The sequence below is a fragment of the Phascolarctos cinereus genome, unplaced genomic scaffold (assembly GCF_003287225.1).
Source record: "Phascolarctos cinereus isolate Bilbo 61053 unplaced genomic scaffold, phaCin_HiC Scaffold_2;HRSCAF=192, whole genome shotgun sequence".
NCBI classification, from domain to species: Eukaryota; Metazoa; Chordata; class Mammalia; order Diprotodontia; family Phascolarctidae; genus Phascolarctos; species Phascolarctos cinereus.
The window spans coordinates 205,065,711-205,087,204 of record NW_027555625.1 but is presented as its reverse complement, the minus strand read 5'-3'; the positions used below and the strand labels follow the sequence as shown (position 1 = coordinate 205,087,204).

At 37.5% G+C, this 21,494-nt stretch overlaps 1 protein-coding gene across 1 annotated transcript in view; it reads left to right on the top strand.

The window, feature by feature from the left end:
* CDH13 (cadherin 13) overlaps positions 1-21,494 on the top strand; it is a 1,264,852-nt gene that overhangs the window by 983,557 nt on the left and 259,801 nt on the right. The gene's annotated exons all lie outside the window — the stretch shown is intronic.

Here is a 21,494-nt window from a genome sequence, read left to right as displayed (position 1 = left end):
TAAATTTGACTCAGTTTTCTATATGTTTGAAAAGTGAAGTCTTTATCAAAGTAACTCAATATAATTTTTTTATTCACAATAATGATTACCAACTATGTATTTCCCTCCACCCTATTTTTCCCTTATTTATCCTACTCTCTCTCCTTTTGCACTGTCAATTCACAAAAGTGGTTTGCCTTTGAATTTCACTTCATCCAAAGTGCACTTCCTTCTGTCAGCTCCCTCCCCACTTCTTTTCTCCCCTTCCCCTCCTACTTTACTGTATGGTAAGATATATTTCTGTACCCAAATGAGTGTGCATATTATTCCCTCATTGAGCCAATTTTGATGAGAATAAGGTTTTTGTGCTCCCTTCCCAGTTCCCTCATTTCCCCCTCCACTGTAAAATCTCTTTCAGGCCTCTTTTATGTTAGATAATTTATCCCATTCTATGTCTCCCTTCCCCCTTCTCCCAGTGCATTCTTTCTCATCCCTTATTTTTTTTTAAGATAACCATACCATCATATTCAATCCACAACTCTGCTTTCTGTCTATGAATACTCCTAACTGCCCTAATAATGAGAATGTTTTCAGGAGTTATAAATATCTTTTATCCATGTAGGAATATGAATATTGTAACCTTATTGAATCCCTTATGATTTCTCTTTCCTGTTTATTGTTTTATGCTTCTCTTGAGTCTTGTATTTGAAAGTCAAATGTTCTATTCAGCTCTGGTGTTTTCATCAAGGAATGCTTTGGGAAAGTCCTCTGTTTCATTGAATGTCCATTTTCCACCCTAAAGTATTATATTCAGTTTTGCTGGATAGGTGATTCTTTGCTGAAGTCCTAGCTCTTTTGCCCTCTGGAATATCATCTTCCAAGCCCTCAGATCTTTAATGTAGAAGCTGCTAAATCTTGTGTTTTCCTGACTGTGGCTCCACAATGAATGAATTTCTCTTTTTGGCTGCTTGCAGTATTTCCTTCTTGACCTGGGAGCTCTGGAATTTGGCTATAACACTCCTTGGAGTTTTCATTTTGGGATCTACTTGAGTGAATAAGTGAATTCTTTCACTTTCTATTTTACCCTCTGGTTTTAGAATATCAGGGCAATTTTCCTTGAAAATTTCTTGAAAGATAGTGTCTAGGCTCTTTCTTTGATCATGACTTTGAGATAGTCCAATAGTGCTTAAATTATATCCCCTGAATCTATTTTTCAAGTGAGTTGTTTTTTTTTTCCCAATTAGATATTTCACATTTTCTTCTGTTTTTTTTTTCGTTCTTTTGATTTTGTTTGAGGCTCCTTGATTTTTCATAAAGTCATTGGCTTCCATTTGCCCAGTTCTAATCTTTAAGAAATTATTTTCTTCAGTGAGCTTTAGTACCTTTTTTTCCATTTGGCTGATTCTACTTTTTAAGGAGTTCTTTTCTTCAGTGAATTTTTGTATATTCTTTTTCATTTGTTCAATTTTGCTTTTCAAGGCATTCTTCTTCTTATTGGATTTTTGGGCCTCTTTTACCATTTGGCCCATTCTGTTTTTTAAAGTGTTATTCTCTTCAGTATATTGTGTGTGTGTGTGTGTGTGTGTGTGTGTGTGTGTGTGTTTCCCCTTAACCGAACTTTTGACTCTTTTTTTCATGATTTTATTGCATCATTCTCATTTCTCTTCCCAATTTTTCCTCTACCTCTCTTACTTCATTAAAAAATATATATCTTTGAGCTCTTCCATGGCCTGAGAACAACTGATATTTTTTGAGGCTTTGGATGCAGGAATTTTGACTATGTTATCTTCTTCTTAGTGTTTGTTTTGATCTTCCTTCTAACTTTCTATAGTCAGAATTTTTTTTTCTCTGGTTTGTCCAGTTTCCAGCCTCTTTCTTGAGTTTTAACTCTATGCTAGAGAGAAGTTCAACTTCCCAAGTGGAGGGGACACTGTCCCAAGCTTTAGGTTTTTGTTTGTTTGTTTGTTTGTTTTTGTGCAGCTGTTTTCAGAGGTAATTCTGAGGAACTCTAAGTTTTTGGCTCTTCCAAGATGATATCATCTAGGAAGAGATGTGGTTCCTACTCTCTTGCATTTTGCACTGGTTTGTGAGGGACCACAAGCACTCCTTTCAAGACTGGAACTGTAACCACAGTCCCTTTTCCCATGTGGCCACAAGCTCTGACGTGCTGGTGCTCCTCCTTGACCTTGAACTGACACCCAGGACTGTGACCCAAATCCAAATATGAGCAAAGCAACACAATCCTGTCTCAGCATTAGCAAAGAGATGCTTGTAATCTCCTTCTGACCAGTTGTTCAACCCCCTTACTATCTGTGTGTTGAGAGCTCTGGAAGCAGCTGCTGCAACTTCTGATTCAGTGGCTCCCCAAGGTGTGCTCCTGGTTTGCTGGAGCAGGGTCTGTGCTGGTGTGGCCTGTGCAGGACTACACTCCTCTCTCACACTGGTGCGACAGATCTTTCCTGCTGACATTCTAAGTTGTCTTAGGCTGGAAAATTTGTTTCACTCTGTCTTTTTGCAGTTCTGCAACTATATAATTTGTTTAGAGTCATTATTTAAAGATATTTGGAGGGGTTTAGGGGAGAGCTCAGGAGAGTCCCTGACTTTACTCCACCATCTTGCTCCACCTTCTCTTTTGATATTTGTGACCTCCAAATTTTATTATTTTTTTCTGACTCTATAAAATAATTCTTTGGTAGTTTGATTGATGTGGCATTGAATAGGTAAATCATTTTAGGTGGACTTGTAATTTTACCATATTTGTTCAGCCTATTCATGAGCAATTAATATTTCTCACAATGTTTAAATTTGTCTTTATTTGTGTGAATTGTTCTGTAATTGTTTTCAAATAGCTTGTGGGTTTGTCTTTGCTGTTACTTTCTTGAGTATTTTGTATTGCTGCAATTATTTTGAATGAAATTTTTCTTTCTATCTCTTCTTGCTGGATTTTGTTGGCAGTATGTAGAAATACTGATGATATATGTGGGTTTATTTTATTTCCTTTCTTGAGAGGCATATGGATCCAGGATTTTTTATGGGGAGTTAATAGGGAGCTAGACCTCTGATTTCATTTTCATAGCAAACTTTCAATGATGAAATTCCCTCTGTATTCAGATTAACAATAGCACTTCAATTTAGAGCCTTAAAGAATTATCTGGAACACTGAGATGACTTTGATATTGAGATCACAAAACCTGTATGTGTCAGAGAAACTTGAATCCAAGTCTCTTGACCTCAAGGACATCTATCTATCCACTAGTGTGCTGCCATCCAAAGAATGATGGAAACTGAATTATTTTTACTTCCTCCACCCCACTTCTATCATATTCCATCAGAACATTTAGGGAAATCCAGGAGTGCAAATTCCTTCCACTAATGCAAATCAGAATTTCATCAGTAATTTAGAGAATTGCCTAGTAACACCAAGGTGTTAAATGTCTCACTAAAGGTCACACAACTAATCCTTATAGACAAAGCTTAAAACTAAGTCTTCCTAGCTCCATTTCCTGCCTATGATATTATTCCATAGTCGAAATAATATATGGTTACTATGAGTTCATTGACTCTAATTCACTCAAAAATGTTTGTGTTCCTGGGCTGTACCTTGTGCATTATCTGATCTGACCATTATGCTACTTTGCAGGAATAATATATTTGCAGAACAAGGTGAAGAATGGCAACATAGCTGCAACTCATAAAAGAGCTCACCAGTGGTTGGTCCCAGATTGGCAATTCACTTGGCTCAGTTGCTAGATTGTTATGTAACTGTTATGACTAAAATTTTAATTTGATCATCATGATAGCTTCAGTCTCCCAGTTTCTCATTGTTCAAAGCAGAAGGTTCAAACCACATTTCACATGGTGAGAACTGTATCTTAGTGGTTGTGGCTAGATCAATAGGTGAAGACTGGAGAATTTTCTGCACCTTAGGGATGCTTAACTTTTTGTAATGTCTACCTTGTTAGGGGCTAAAATAAAGGAGAGATGGAAGCTGAATCTCTGATGAACGGGGGAGGAAACAGAAGAAACATTTATTTAGTACACATTGTGTGCTAGACACTAGGTTAAGTGATTTACTGAAGGAAATACACACACACACACACACACACACACACATGCATGCACTCACACAAGCACAGGGAAACCCAATAAGAAATATAAAAACATTTAATTTAATGTCTTGGAAAGTTTTAATGGCCAAAAACAATTGAATTGACTGATCATATGGCTAATCCAATAGATAATCATAAGTTATTAGGTTGCATGGATAACTTATGGTTAGCTTTAAAAAAAAAGTTGGCTTTGTTCTCCTTGGCACTAGAGAACAGAACCAAAAGCACTGAGTAGAAGTTTTAGAAAGGCAGATTTTGAGGTTCATATCAGAAAGCATCTCAATTATCAGACACGTCCAAAAAAGGAATAAATTTTTTCATCAAAGATTTCCTATCAGTGGAAGTCTTCAAGTGGAAGTTGAAAAACCATTTGTCAGGAATGAGGCAGTGGAGATTTCTCTTTGATTGTGGGTTGGAATGGCTCTTCCATCTCTGACAGGCCATGGTTTTATGTCAAGAGTAGGTGAGTGAAATCTTTGCCTGATTCATATTTCTGTGGTCTCTATCACTTCACCAAGAAAGAGTGATTGAGGAAAGAACCTTATTTGAATATATAGCTATCTATATATAACTAGTGTATAATGTCAGGGCATTGAATGGCTGAAAACTTGTGGATGGTAGGCAAGTTACCATGAGCTCAATAATATTGAATCTAAGCTACTTAAAAATGTTTGTGTTCCAGGGTTGTACCTTGTGCATTATCTGATCTGACCATTATCCTAGTTTCCAGTATATTTGCTGCCATGATTATTAGAGAATGTTATTTTATATCACAACAATTATAATGGAGGTTAGACCAATTTCTGTACTGCCTTTGGAGGAATTTAATTCTGTGATCTCGGTGAGTGTGGCCTTTTCCTCTTTCCTAGTTATAACCAAAATAATGATGCGGCTGTTACTGTGCTATAAAAATATAAACCTGTGTACCCTATAAATTGTTCGGCTTGTCATTAAGACATTTCCTAAACAAGTTGAATATATACCACATATCATGTCAGAAGCATTTGCAACAGCCTTAAATTACCTGCTGTGTCTTTACGTATTTAAAGGACGATAATGGAGATGTGCCAAGCAGCTCAGAGAAAATCAGTCATGCAGAGGAGACAGTGGCCTTGGCTTCCTGAAAACCTAAGTGAGCTAGAGAATACCTTGGATTGTTATGAATGAATTTGTTTCTGTGTTACTGTCAGGTTCCTCTTCCTAGAGTTATTTCATTGCCCTAACTCCCATTATGATCATCCATTTGTGAATTCAAGTCAATGAACAGTTCCTAAGTGTCTACTCTGTGCAAGGCACTTTAAGGGCTGTTGATTTGGCAACTTATTGATGGTGAGAGTGGGAAGGGGAAAGACAAGAGCCAAGAACTGCACTGAGGATTCAAGTATGGGACCATCGTGGTACTATCAACAGAAACAGGGAAGAAAATGGGTTTAAATTAAAGTATGCCCCTTTATGGAAATGTGTATATAGGAACAATATGTCTCAAAGATATGATTGAACAGATTTATCAAAATAGTCAAATGGTATAATTCTAGTGACAAATCAGTCTACATTGATCATTATTTTTTTTTTTATATTGAGAAATGCTCCTATAGCTTCTCTATATAAGCATTCCCTTGGGCCTCATCCTATTCTAAATAATGTGCTATTTTTTTAGCTCACTAAGTTCCACTTTCTCCAGGGTTTTAACTGTAATAAGCACTGCCCTAAAGTGTTATTTTGACAAGCTATCAAAATTTACAGACACACACACACACACACACACACACACACACACATACAGAGGCAAACAGACATAAAGAGCTTGATGACCTCAGAAGGCAGAATTGTGTTTAGGATGTGAGGTTGAAGTGAATGTTTAACAAAATTATAAAAAGGGGCATGTCTAAGATATTTCTTAAATGTGATAGTAAAATAGGGGCTGGACTATAGCATAGTTAAAGAACAATAGTGGCCAGAGACTTTTGGTTGATGGAATCATGTCATGTTTGAGGGAGGTTTCTAATGGTGTGAGGCTGTATCCTAAACCTATCATTTCCATATTTGTTAATTCAACAGGCATTTGTTGACTTTTGCTAATTCCATGTCTACCACTCTTTAATGTATTCTTTTTAATTTCTCTTAATGAAGGCATATAGTATTCCTTGAGATCACAAAAAGAAAAAAATATCTTAATAGGTAGGACTTTTAAATCAACAACTTGAAGACAGAATCAACAAATTAGAGTTCAGCATTTCAGAGGAAAAATTTTGTATGACAGAACTGAAATCTAGTAAGAACTACATAGGTTTGAACAGTGGGACGAAGACTAAGATGAAACCCTAGGGTTCAAAAAACCAACTTTATAACTCCAGGTTAGGAAATACGTGGTTTAACAGAAAATTTGTGTGAAAATGACCTGTTGGTTTAGTTCTCTTCAAGTCAACATTAAAATATGACTACCAGAGAAGCTAATTCAGACTTTGGCTGAATTAACATAAAATCCAGAACAGATAAGGTGATTGTCTCACTGTATTCCAAATGAGTAGCAGGTACATCTAGAATATAGTATTTAACTCTGTACATCTGGTCCTCAGTAAGAATCAGCAAATATAGACTTGAAGTCCAAATCCAGTGCCATTTCTTCCCTTTTTTTGGGGGGGGGAGGGTACAGGCTCCAAGGGCTCAATTTGCCAATCTCTGCATAGACAGAATGACAGCCTATTAGATCCCAAGGAGGCTGACAGAATTCAACGGCTCTATAAGCCATATTGTATGACAAACAGGTGAGGAACTTTGGGGATCTATACCTTAGTGAATAGAAAATGTAAGGAGTGAGAAAACATAATTTACTTTAAATATTTAAAGGGTTGTCATGTGGAATCAGGATTTGCCTTAATCTGAGTAGTACCACACACCAGAAAATATGACCAGTGGGTGGAAGGGAGGCAGATATAAGTTCAAGAAAAAAATGAATTTTTTAACATTTAGAAATTCTCTACTATGGAATAGGTAGTGAGCGCTATTTTCCCTACATATCTTCCAACAGAGCCTGGATGGTTATCTGTCAGTGACGGCATTAATAAGTTAAGAGTTAGTGCAGTGAAAAGTGTACTCCAACTATTCAAAATGTGTATGTAGTTTATAGTATATTTTGGTTATGAGGGAGAAGTGAAAAAAGCTTTCTGTCAGTAGAAAGTCAGTTTCACTAATAGTCAGCAAACTTGTCTGACAGCCTTAATAGAAGAAGAAGTTAGCAATTAGCTTTTCCCAATGTAAAGGGAAAGAAATCATTAACAGGCAGAGGAAGCTGGAGAGGAGCTCTACAATCTGAACACAAACCATACAGCATTATCAGCCTCTTTCTCCAGGTCTCTTCACTTCAAAGAAAATTGACAGGAGCTAAGAGGGTGAGGGTGTCAAAGGAAGTGAGGAAGATTTAAGATCTTGCTGGTGAATGCTTTTTTTTTAGAGTTGGATTGAGGGATGCAAAAAGGCAACATCTTACTCTATCAACACCTGTCGCAGGTGGGGCAGCCCCTGTAACTAAACTGAAAGGCTTGCCACTTCAATGAAAATGAAACGTCTACTGATTCCTTACACAATTGGCTTCAGGGATATGAAGAATGCTCCATCTGGGCCGCCAGTTAGGAGCAGGGGTGGGGACAGCCATATGGAACTGAAGAAATGCATGCAGCAGATTTGTAACCAAAAGAAATCAGTATAGTGGCATCGCTACAGTTTAGAAAGCTTGCTTGGGTGCCTTTGCTTTTTGGTTTCTTGGGTACTAGTTCTGTTAGGAGTTATATTAAGAAGTAAATAATAATTAATAATGTATTTACCTAGAGAAAAGGATTCAGCTCATTCTTGTTTCATTGTACTGGTTGGAAAAGATGGACTTTGGTCCTGAGTAGCCAAAGAGATACAAGAGCTAGTTCCCATCTAGTGCTAAGCAAATTTTTTTCTTTCTTTTTTTTCTTTCTTTTTTTTTTACGGACACATGATTAATGAAATCCTGAGAAGGTACAAGACATTTCATATATTAGAAAACTAGAGTCGGTGTGGGGGTGGTGGGGGAGGGGGGGACAGAGCCAAGATAGCAGATCTAGGGACCTGTAAGTTTTCACTGCTTCAAAGGTGGTATGAGCTAAAGAGACATGTTTTCTCCTCTTCTAGTCTGTGCTCAGTGACCACAAGCATTCTTTTCTGCACTGGAACTGTGATTAAGGTCTCTGTGGCCACAAGCCCTGGTGTGCTAGTGCTTCTCCTTTCCCTGGGAAGGCTACCCAGGACTATGACCCACATCTGAGTATGGGCAAAGCAAAGGAATCCTGCCTCAGTGTTACCAAAGGGATGCCTGTCCCCTCCTGAGCAATTGTTCTACTCCTTACTGTCTTTGGGCTGAGACCTTTGGAAGCTGCTGAATCCAGTGACTTGCCAAGGTCTGGTCCTGGTTTGCTGGATCTGAATCTGTGCTGCCACAGCCTGCACTGGACTGTGCTTCACTCTTACCCAGGTACAGAAGAGGGAAATTATGGATGTAGAGATGTGGGGAAAATGAGGCATTAATGCATTGTTAGTGGAGTTGTGAACTGATTCAACCATTCTGTAAAGCAATTTGGAACTATTCCCAAAGGGATATAATACCATCTTTCATACCCTTTGACCTAGCAATACCAATACTAGGTCTTTGTTCCAAGAAATAAAAAAAAATGGAAAAGAAACTATATGTACACAAGTATTCATAGCTGCTCTTTTCTGGTGGCAAAGAATTGGAAATTGAAGGGATACCCATCAAATGAGGAATGGCTGAACAAATTGTGGTATGTGATTATGATGGAAAACTACTGTGCTATAAGAAATGATGAGCAGGGTTCTCTCAGAAAAAAAAAATCTGGAAAAACTTACATTAGCTTATCCAAAGTGAAATGTACGATGCACAAAATAATAGCTGTAAGATGATCAGCTGTGAATGACTTAGCTGTCCTCAGCAATAGAAGGATCCAAGACAACTCTGAATGTTCTCTCTCCCCAAAGAAAGAACTGACGGCATCTGAATACAAATTCAAGCATACTTTTTTACTTTTTCTTGAGGGGATTGTTGTTTTGTTTATGTTTTCATTCACAACATGATTAGTAAAGAAATGTTTTGCATGCTATGCACGTATAACCTATATCAAATTGCTTGCCTTATCAGTGGGGGAGGGGGGGAGGGGAGAGAAAGGGAGAGAATTTGGAACTCAAAGTTTAAAAAAACTAATGTTAAAAATTGTTTTTACATGTAAGTGGGGATAAATAAAATACTAAATAATTTTTAGAAAAGAAAAAAGAATGATGGAACTGGAAGGAATGTATCTAGCCATGACAAATAATAAGCAGGTAGGCAGGTAATAACCATAAAACCAACATGCTTTACGATATTGTAAAGTTTAAAAAGTACTTTTCTCACAGCTCACATAGGCAGGTGGTGCAAGTATCACTGGCCTCACTTAACACATGAGAAAATTGAGGCCCAAAGAGGTTAGTTTAGTAACTTGCCCACACTCATATAGCTAGAAATTGTTGGAGCCAAGATCCTTCTAACATAAAATCTAGTATTATTTTTAGTGTTGTTTTTGCCTCCTCAGGTCTATGAAGATAAATTGTTATTGACCTATGTCTGGCTGGGCAGGTGAACCAGAGAAGCAACGTGATACAGTGGAAAGGGCATGATATTTGGAGTCAGAAGTCCTGAGTCTGAATAGCAGCTATGTCACATCTTGCCTGTGTGACTTTGGACAAATCAGCCAACCTCCTTTGGGACTAGTTTTCTTATCTGTAAAATGATAGAGTTAGGTTAAATGACCTCTAAGATTTCTTCCAGATGTAAATCTATGAATCTATGAACTATTTCCAGAGATATCAGATGAAATATCTAGTTTTTGCTAAAAAATATTGTTTTTTCAAATGACTGCACATAATTCATAAATATGTATCATTACTCTATGGAAAAACAGATCAATAGAGTTTATCTACCTGTATCATATGCAGAGTATCCCAATGCAGGTTTAAGCTATAAGAACCTAAAACTACTTGAGACTTGAGACACTGGATTTGAGACACCATGAAAACCTTTATTGAATGATTTCTCTGGGCTATCACATAAATCATTCAATTAGCAATTATTTGGTGTTACTTTCTGCAAGACATTGGGCTGATTACTTGGAATACAAAGACAGAATGTTGGAATCCCATTCCCAGCAGTCTGAAAGACTTGATCCTGGTAGTCCACTGGAATATCAAACTCAACATGTTCAAAGTGAGATTATTTTTATTCCCTAGTAGAACTTTTCCTTGTTCACTATTTCTTACAGTGTTACTACCACTCATCCAGGCTTCCATGTTCAAAACAATCAGCCCCTAATCCAAGGACATTTTGTAACTTGTCATATGTGTTCATTAAAAAGCGAAAATCAAAACCTTAGATGAATCAGGAGTGACATCACGTAGGAGGAAAGATTTGAGTTGGACCCTGGAAGGATGTATTGCATTAAAACAAATAAAGGGGATGAAGGAAGGCAGTATAACATTTCAATTAGTTGTCTTTCAGTTGGTTCCAACTCTTCATGATCCCTTTTAGGGTTTTCTTGGCAAAGATACTGGAATGGTTTGCTATTTCCTTCTCCAGCTCATTTTGCAGAAGAAACTGAGTGAATTGCCCAGGGTCACACAGCTAGTTAGTATGTGAGGCTAATTTGAATTCAGGTCTTCCTGATTCCAGACCCAGTGCTCTAGCCATTGCACCATTCTATGCACTATTTATTTTCATATTGCCTATCTCCCCTTACCCTAGTAGATTTTGAATTCTTTGAGGGCAAGGTTTGTCTTTTGCATTTCTTTGTGTCCTACTGCTTAACACAGTTCTTTACATATAGTAAGTACTCTATAAAATTTTCTTGATTGACCAAGTGATTGTATGATGGCAAGTCACAACTCTCACCCTCAGTTTTGTGTAGCTTAGAGATGATTATTTCTAAGATCCCGGCTTGCTTTAAAATGCTACTCAATTCTTAGCATGACAGCTTTAGACCTGGTAACAACCATGGAGATCATCCCGTTCATCACCTTCACTTTGCAAAGGGGAACATTATAGTCCACAGAGGTTGTGACTTGCCAAAGGTCACAGAGGCAGTAAAATAGCAGAAGGAAGATTGTAATTGTCTCTCTGGACAACATGATGCAAAATATTTTAGAGAATGCTTGTTTGTTTCTGCTGTCCCTAGGAACCCTGAAGAACAAAGCCTCAGGTGGTAGGCAATTTTGTTTCCAAGAAATAATAGATTTGGATCCTTGTCTGCCCAATTTGAGTTAACACACCATCAGCTTAGCCAAACATGGATCCCACTCAGCTTATGAGAAGACAGTCAAAATCACTGTATGAACCAAATATTTTCCTTTTTTCCTTCTCTTCCACAAAGATATTGTCCACACACTTAAAATAGGATTCTCCTGCTGGTAGTCTTGGTATCTTTTGCTGTGTGGTGGAGATGGGAAATAAAGGAAGGGAGGTTGCATTTGAATTCTAGACACATTTTTTTTAACTAGGATTTTTTTTTCTTTTTGTATGAGATTTTCTTAAGTGCTTCTAAGACAATGGCCTTCAAAGTTGTATAATATACAGCTCCAAGAGATGTATCACCTGCAGCTTGGAGAGTGAGAAAAATAGGTCACATTCCACACTTCCCACCATTCCCAGGGGCTTAAATCCCAACAAAATAACTCCTACCTTTATTCTCCAACATCTTCCTGTTTGCCCCTTTTCCCTTTTCTACTTAAACTCCCTCCTTCCTCTGCCCTTTATTAGCATACCCACTCCTTGAAGTAAACAGGAACCCCTGAGGGGATCTGACTGTAACTAGTCAGTGCCTTACCTCCATTTTTTTTGGTGGGACCCAATGAATTGCACTAGATTAGACATGGACGCTTTGGGATTTACTTAGTAGATATCTCTATTTATATTATTTCTTTTTGGCAAAACCACTCTTATTCTGAACTTCCATCTAACCAGGTTATCAACCTTATTGTTATCTCTGACTTGTCACTCACCCTTCATCCTGCTTATCAGAACAGTTGCCAAATTCTATTTCTCCTTCCATACCTATCTCATCCTTTCCTCTACCCATACATCTACCCCAATCCTACCCCTTTCTGAACCTCCTGACTGCTTATAAACACTATTACTATAATCACCTAATTGGTCTCCTTGATTTTAAGTCCCTTCCTTTTTTTTATTCCATTCAAAGTTATTTCCCTAATGCAAGTTTGACTATGTTACTGGCTTCTCAATAACCTCCAGTGGTTCCCTATTGACTCTAAGACCAAATATTACTTTATCTTTATCCCATTCTTTTTTATTTTATGTTTATGCTAATCTTATGATATAAACAATTATTCATGCACTACAGGCATATAATTTATAAATTAGTAAATATATTGAGGGTGCATGATCACTGTTTTTTTTTTCTTTTTACTAATGGTTTTGGATAACAATTTTTAAAAAATGGAGATTGATGCTCTAAGGCATGAGGAAACTCCTAAGACTTTTTAGTCAAATCTAGTCAAGGCTTAGCTCCACAGGACCCTCTATTGACACATTGTGAATTGCTGTCAGAGTATATTAAATACATATTGGATTAGTAAGTGATTTTGGTTTTTCCATCCAAAGTAGGAGAAACATTTTAAGTAAGTTAGAAGTTGATGAGCTGTGAACAGTGGTTAAATGGATGATCAACATTTTAAAGGGCAAATTGCTAATGTGGGGTAGCCCACTGCACAAGTTTGACCTTTTACTAACATTTGCCTCAAAAAGGTTCAGCCTCATTATCTAGCAATGCCTGTCTCTCTAGTCTTCTTTCTATAGGGTAGCCTTTACCTCCAGACTTTCACTCTTCCTGCATCTAATCCCACTATTTCTCCCCTCTTTTTACTCTTTATTCTCTACTTTCTCTTCTTTAGTATTTCTATTTGTGTCTTTCTCTACCCATTATCTATCATCCATTTCTCCCTTTTTTCCTTCTTTTCTTCCTTTCTGCCCCTGTCTCAATTCCACACTTTATCCCATGAATAAAATGCAAACCTGAAGGATATTTTTTTTCTTTGTGTTTGTTGTAAAACTATAAACATAAAATTTTAAGTTTTCAATTTCTTTCTCTAAAAAGAAAAAAAAAGCTAAAACATTTTCTGTTTGGTCCTCAATTAGTTTTGGGGGGTTTTTGCTCATTGGGTCAATGGCATTTAGCAGAGGAAAAAAAATGCTCTTTTTCTTTCTTTTTTTGCTTTTTGGTGAGGCAGTCAGGGTTAAGTGACTTGTCCAGGGTCATACAGCCAGTAAGTGTCATGTGTCTGAGTCCGGATTTGAACTCAGGTCCTACTAACTCCAGGGCCCTGATCTATCTACTGTACCACCTAGCTGCCCCCCAAAAATGCTCTTAACCTTACTTTAGGACAAAGATTCTCAAAGTTTATTCTGGGGATCTCTGGGAGTCCCTGAGGCCTTTTCAGGGGGTCTATGAGGTCAAAACTATTTTCACAATAATGTTAACAAGTAAATTTTGACTTTATAATACAGTAAACATTGATAGATATCATCCACATAAACAGAAGCTGAGAGGGATCTTCATTTTTTTTTTGCAAGGCAATTGGAGTTAAGTGACTTGCCCAAGGTCACACAGCTAGTAAGTGTCAAGTGTCTGAGACTACATTTGAACTCAGGTCCTTCTGACTCTGAGGCTGGTGCTCTATCTACTGCGCCACCTAGCTTCCCCTTCAATATTTTTTAAGAGTGTAAAAGAGGTCCTTAGGCCCAAAATTTTGAGAACTGCTGCTCTAAAAGTTCTCTTTGGTCTAGTAGTGGTATGATTAAATGTTCTAGAAATTTTTGACTAACTGGATGGGCAGAGGGTCCTAAGAAATAGGGTTGGCTTTTCCACTCACCTCCCCAATCCTTTTAGTTCAATTCAAATTCTACCTCCCCTACCCCAACCAAATTAAATTTGAAAAATGCTTTCATTTATTTTGTACCTATGTTGTATGAACTTACACCTGTAGATGTTGTCTCCTCTAATAGAATGTCAGCTCCATAAGGCCCAAGGAATCTTTTACGTGGTGCCTGACTTATAGGGGACAAAAAATAATTAGTGGATGATGGCTAGAGTAATTGATTGATTGATTGATTGATTTCATGTTGAGATAGTTTAAAGTTGTGATAACTTCTTTGGCAGCTGAACTACACTATGAAGTAGATATGCAATTTGCATTCCTTTCGTGGTATTATCTAGATTAGATGAACGTACAATGTGCTATATAAAGAATAGAGCCCATGTAATTGTGAGTTACTCTCATTCTCATAGCCTCATATTGAGCTTTGGTCCAGTGAAACATCCATATTTTTCACGCGTAATATTGCCAGGTCTCTTCCACTAAAGGATTTTTCTTTCTTCTTCATATTCCTTGCCCTAGTTTCCCCTGAGTGAATACTCAGTTTCTTCTCGGTTTTTGGATTGGCCTGCCATAAGAAAAGCCTCCTTCCTTCTGCGTGGTTCCTGCCCTACAGAACCTCTTCTTATCTTTGCCCCTGTCCTTGTACCTCCTTAACAATAAATCCTCCCTTTTCCCTTCTCTCTCTACCTTCTATCTTCCCATTAAAACCTTCTTTCCCCCTTCTTTTTTGAGGTCATTCTCTACAGCTAATCTCAGAACTCTCATTCCTTGCTCATCAACACAAGTACATAGAGATGCTCATTCCCCAAGCCTCTCCTGCTTCTCCCCTTGCCAGTGTAGAGAGAGCCATTGCTCTTGTAGTCGAGGTAAGTGCTGATTACCTGAGGTAGTAGGAGACACACTGGGCCTGCCTCTCAGGTCATTGCCACAGTTCCCATGGTGTCCATATTTCCTCCAACTCTAGATGAACTAATAGTCTTTCCTAGCTCTCAGAAATTCTGCCTGCAGATTGCCTTTGGTGCTGCTTGTCTTTCCCACTGTGAGAAGAATTACATGTGAATTTATGGACACTATGTAGGAGGTTCCTGCCTAGGGCCTGACAGTGAGACCTTAGAGGCAGCAACTGTGTAATAGAGATAATATGCTGGATTTACAGTCAGGAATAAATCAGTTTTTTATCTTTGAGTCCTCTGACCCTTTACTAGCTGTGTGGCCCTGGGTTGGTCATTAACTTCTTTAGGCTTAAATGTAAAATGAGAATAATAATGTTGATCTCACAGACCTTTTGGGGAAGACTCAAATGAGATAATTTATAATATCAAAGGGCTTCATAAACATTAATATGTTATATCAGTGATAGGTAGTATAATGACCATAGAATCATAGTTGGGGTTGAAAGGGAACTTAGAGATTGAGTTCAACACCTTTATATTATAAATGAAGAAATCCAGTCAGAGAGAGCCCAATTGATTTTTATAAGACCACACAGATCACAAACAGATAATGAGATTTATAATGATCTCAGTATTGAATCTGGTCATTTCTTCAGATCCATTTAAATTTAATTCCACTGGGCCCCGACCTGACAAGGGGTGGTAATAACCTAAATGCTGTCTAGCAGTTCAGTCAGTAATAGTTCACATCCAAACTTCTTGCTTTCATATTTTAGGAAGGACATTAATGAGCTTGAGAGTGTCAAGAAGAGAGTGACTAGTACATTGAAACACCTCAAATTCCTTTCTCTAGTTTCTTTCAAAACTCAGCTCAAATCACCTCTCACATGAGGTCTTTCCTGATTTCTCCCCACCCTATTCCACTTTAGGGGTTAATTTGCCTGCTCCACAATACCATGGACTTACTTTATAGATGTTTTGTACTTACAAATATGTTTGCATACTGTCTTTTAAGTTAGAATGTAAGGTCTTTAAGGGCAAGGACTATTTTATTTTGGTGTCTTTTTTTGGTCTCATTTTGAGCCTGAAGCATAGTAGGTACTTAATAAATGATTCTTGATTGGTTGATGGAAGTTTGTCTAGAAGAAAACACTGGGAGGGGAAAGGGTAACTGTCCTTAAATATCTGAAGAGCTAGTATGTGGAAAAGATCCCATTAGACTTATTCTGCTTGGCCTCTGAGGTCAGAATGAGGATTAAGAGTTGGGAAAATGTTGCAGAGAGGCAATTATTGACTCAATTTAAATAAAATAATTTCCAAACAATTAAAATATTCAAAACAAAAAGGGCTGCTTTAGAATGTAAGCATTTCACGTCACTAGACATCTTAAAAGGAAGATTGGCTTATCAGTCACTGAGAATGATATAGAGGAGATACAGGTCAGGCTAGATACAGGTCAGATATAGATTGAGCTAGATGGTCTCTGGCATGTCTTCCACCTGTGATATTCTGGAGGCCCATACTGTAGTGAGCATTTATGGGTTTGAGGTCAAAGCAAAATAAATGTAACTGACAATCCTGAAATAGATAATAGCTACAAAAGCTCCTAGCTCTTTGGGGAAAAAAAAAAAAAAAAAAATATATATATATATATATATATATATATATATATACGTATATATATATATATATGTATATATATATATATATATATGTATATATATATATATATACTATATGGTTTAAGAGGTTCCTAAATGGATGTTTTTCCTCCCCTGTTTGGAATATAATGTCATTTGAGTTGTATTCCTCTTACCTTGTATTCCTTAGCTATTCTGATATATCTTTGTGCCAAAAGAAAATGAAAATAGAAAAAAAAAACACAACTATTGACCTTTGTTTCCAGATCCAAGATGTGCTGAAACAAACTGGTGGGTGCATATGTGATGCATTCAACACTATTCAAATATCAATTCACATGTCAGGTTATGTGAGATCTTCTGAGGCCAAAGATCACCAGATTCAACTAGGATTATGTAGCCAAGTTCCAGGGCTTTGAGCAAAGGCATCTGCCTGTTAATTCCCATTAAATTAAGTCTAAGGATTGTCAGCTGCTGGGAACTAAATAAAAGGAACACTGCAAATTGTGTTAGTTTGACAACTATCCAGTTTTCCTCCTGCTAAGGCCATAATGGCATTCTGGCTTATTTTACCCCCTCCTGTTCTGGACTGTTTCTCTGAGATCATAAGCTGAGGCCTAGTGTGCCGTAGATCAGGATAGTACCTCATGAACAGAGGAAGGCTGTGGCCTGGAGGTTTCTGCTCAGGGGACATACAATTCAAAATCTATAGGTTTGCTTGATTGCAGTTGTTAAATTGAATTATTTTATTTGCAACTGGACCAGTATCAATAACTTGTACTAGACTTCTGGAGAAGTCTTGTTGGGGCCACGTGCACATACACCTTTGTGTCTCGTGTGGTCAGAACTGTCCACGTACAGGCAGGGTTGCACCATCCTGGATAGTTCTGATAGCCATATTGCTCCCCAGGTGGTAAGCTCTGCATAAGCCTGACAAGGATGCCCAGATATGTTTTATATGATTATTCCTACAACTTTTTCTTAATAGGCCGAATAGTCTACAGAATGCTAATTTTAAAGGACACCCTATGCCTTTGAATTGAAAAATAGAAAGTATCCTGGAATTGGACAAGATACTTAGAGTTCCTAGTTTTAGCTCTGCTACTGCTAGCTGACCAGCTGTATGATATTGTGAAGGTTATTTTTTTTCTCTTTGGGCATCGGTTCCTTCAGCTGAGGAAATAAGAGGCTAGATCCCATGATCTTTCAGGTTCTTTAAAGTCTAAAATTCTTCAGCCTTGTAGATGGGCTATCATTGATTAATTTTTCAGGTACAAAACTCTCAAACACCATGCATGAAGTTATAAAGAGGCTGTGATCTGCCTTTCTTCTACCAGCTTGGAAGATGAGTTGGTAGAATACTGTGCCTGGAGTCAGGAAGACAGTTCAAATCCTGTTTCAGGCACTTACTGTCTGTGTGACTCTGGCAAGTCACTTAACAACTTTCTGCCTCAGTTTTCTGTTAAATAGGAATAAAAATAGCACCATCTTCCAGGGTTGTTATGAGGATCAAATGAGTTAATAATTATAAAGTGCTTAGCATACACACACACACACATATACATATACACATACATATACATATATACATACATATACACATATATTTGTAGTGTGTATACATATATACATACCTACATACACACATATATAAATGACTGTAATCTGGAGAGGAAAAAAATACTAATATTTGAGGAATAAAAGAAAGCTTCATGGAGAAGGTGGCCCTTAAATTGGTTAATTTCATGTTGTGTGACACCTTAGGTGGCCAATGATAGAAAGGAAGTCAGAAAATCATGAATATATTTTCCACTCCCTTCCATTCATTTTTTACAAGAAAGAATTCCTAATAATGGTATTCAGTACACTTGGGTCCAGAAAAGAGTTGAGCACAAACTACTGTTTTGCCAGTATTGGTGACTCTGAGTGTGGAATATTGAATGTATGTGTACAGGCAGACATAGTAGATGTGTTGTTTGGTTTTTTTTTTAATTATTCTTTTTCTCTTCATTTATTTTTTAAAATCATGGTTCCCTGGAAAGGAGAGGAATGAAGTATCTGGAAACAAATGTGAAAATATATATATATACATATATATATATATATATATATATATATATATATGTATATATTAAGATAGAACCTAGCATTTTATTTAGATCTTCATTTCTTCATTCAACTGTTAGAATTGAGAAGCAGACATACATAATAAACTTGAAAAAAACGATCCTGAAAGGTACTTTCATAGGCCATAATTGCCCATGGATTAGGCATCTAAACAAGAAGGCTTCTCTATACCATACCAGCCTTATCAGCTTCCACTATGACCAATGATACAAATAAGATAAAAGCATCCCAGGATACAGTTTGAGATAAAGAGTTTATGCTATTGTACAGGGAACGTGGTAATCAGAATGATTACTCTAGAACTTCCACAGGAAGCTTAGTGTGGACCTAATCATATCCTAAGTGACTGGGAGAATGGGACTGAGTTTCAAGCTGGAGTCCAGTTGTTCCCATATAATAATAATAACTAAAATTTATAGAGTACTTCAAGGTTTGCATCTTACATGTATTAGCACTGTATCCTTACAAAAACCTGTTCAGATAGAAGTGAAGAAACTGAAGCAGAGAAAGGTGAAGTTTCTGAGGCAGAAATTTGAACTAAGGTCTTCTTGACCCAATCTAGCCCTCACAACACTTCTTAAACTGTGAATGGCAACCCCATATGAAGTCAGAAAAATTTGGCAATATTATAAGGTTTCTGAATGCACAACAACCAAAAATTAATAAAAAATCAAACGTAATGAACCCGAGGTGTTTCTGGCAGCACTTGCCTGTCCACTGCAGCCTTGGTTCTGAACATGAAGCAGGCACGCTTTGCACTGTGCATGCCCTGAAGCCATACAACAATGAACGCTGTAGAAAAGGTAAAAAGAGGTCCCCAAATGGAAAAAGTTTAACGGCCTTGCACTATACCACCTAGCTGCTTAGATGTCCCATTGACATTGGGGCTCTGCTTCGCAGGTAACCAGGAATAATTTTAAAGTTTGAACTTCTACTCTTTTTCTTCATGTGATAGGTAGGTAGATATAATTATATATTACATATAATACAAATATGTATTTTATATGTATGTACATATTTGCATATATGCATATGTACATATACATACATATATACATAGGTGTGTATAAAATTTGTTGTTGTTGTACAGTCATTTTCAGTCATGTCTGATTCTTTGTGACATCTTTTCCCCTAAATCCTCCCCACCTCCTACCTTCTCTATTAGTGTAGAGGACAAAATAATCTTCCTATTACCTCATATTCACAACCTGGGAATCATCTTGGACTCCCCACTATCTCTCACCCACCCATATCCAAGCTGTTGCTAAGGCCTGCCAATTTCACCTCTTCAACATCTCTTATATATGTCCCCTTCTGTCCTCTGACACTGTCACCTCTCATCATCTCATGCCTGTACTACTGTAATACCCTGATGGCAAGTCTCCCTGCCTCACATTTCTCTCCACTCCAACCCATCTTCTGTTCAGCCACTAAAGTGATTTTCCTAAAGTATAAATCTTATCAGGTCACACAACCCCCAAACGCACACACGTGCACGCACACACACACACACACACACACTCAATAAACTCCATTGTTCCTTATTGCTTCCAGGATCAAATACAAAATGCTCTGTGTGGCATTTAAAGCCTTTCATAACTTAGTCCCCTTCTACCTCTATAGTCTTCTTACACCTCACTCCCCAACATATACTACTTGATCCAGTGACACTGGCCTTCTGGCTATTCCACAATCAAGCTCAGCTCTGAGCATTTTCTCTGGCTGTCTCTTTTAACTTTAATGTTCTCTCTCTTGTGCTCTGCCTGCTGACCACCCTAGTCCAACTAAAATCTAATTTAAAAAAAACAAAGCTTTCCTGAATATCTCTTAATTCTATTGCCTTCCCTCTGTTAATTATTTTTTATTTATTCTTTATGTAGCTTGCCTTATATAAATTTGTCTGCTTGTTTTCTCCCCCATTAGACTGTGGGTTCCCTGAAGGCAGAGTTTGTATTTTTCATGTTTTGTATCCTCAGAGGTTAGCATTGTCTAACACATTGTAGGCACTTAATAAATGTTTATTCATATATTGATATTGAGGAAAACACTATATGTTCTGGAGAAATGGGGAATTTGGCAGCTTGGGAGAAGAGCAGCTCTTGTGCCATCTTCCACTAATATTAAATGAACTATATCCATGTTGCCCATTTGGCCATCAGACCTCACATGGGATATTTGTTTAGGCTGGAAGTTGTGAACTGTGTGTATATATTTGTGTTTTGGTGTGTGTGTGTGTGTGTGTGTGTGTGTGGTGGAGTTGTGATCAGAGATTGATGCTAAGATTAGAATTATAGGTTAGAACCTTGAATTCCAGGGTCAGGACTTTAAACTATTTGGTAAGAAATGGCTTGTAATGGAAGGCTTTTGTGTAGGGAAGTGATTTGATGATATCAGTTTGTTATAGGATGTCATAGGCACCAAGATAGAGGGTAGATTAGTGAGAAGTCAAAGGAGCACCAGTTATGAGGATATTTAAATAGTGAGGGAGAGAAGACATCAAGGTCAGTAGCAGGAGGGAAAAAGAAGGGACTAGAAGAAGGGAAGAAGGAAGAGATATTGTGGAAGAAAAACTGACAGGCTACAGTAAGTGAGTGTATATGGGTTGTGAAGATGAAAGATGAACAAAGTGTGCATGTTAAACTGTTGATCATGAATGACAGGATGAATACGATAACTTCAACAGAAATAAGAAGTTGGTGAGTTTGATGTAAGAAACTCTCTAGTCTAGTTTGAGATATACAGAGTATAAAGTGCAGGTGAAACACTCAGTTGATTATTTCCTAGTGGCT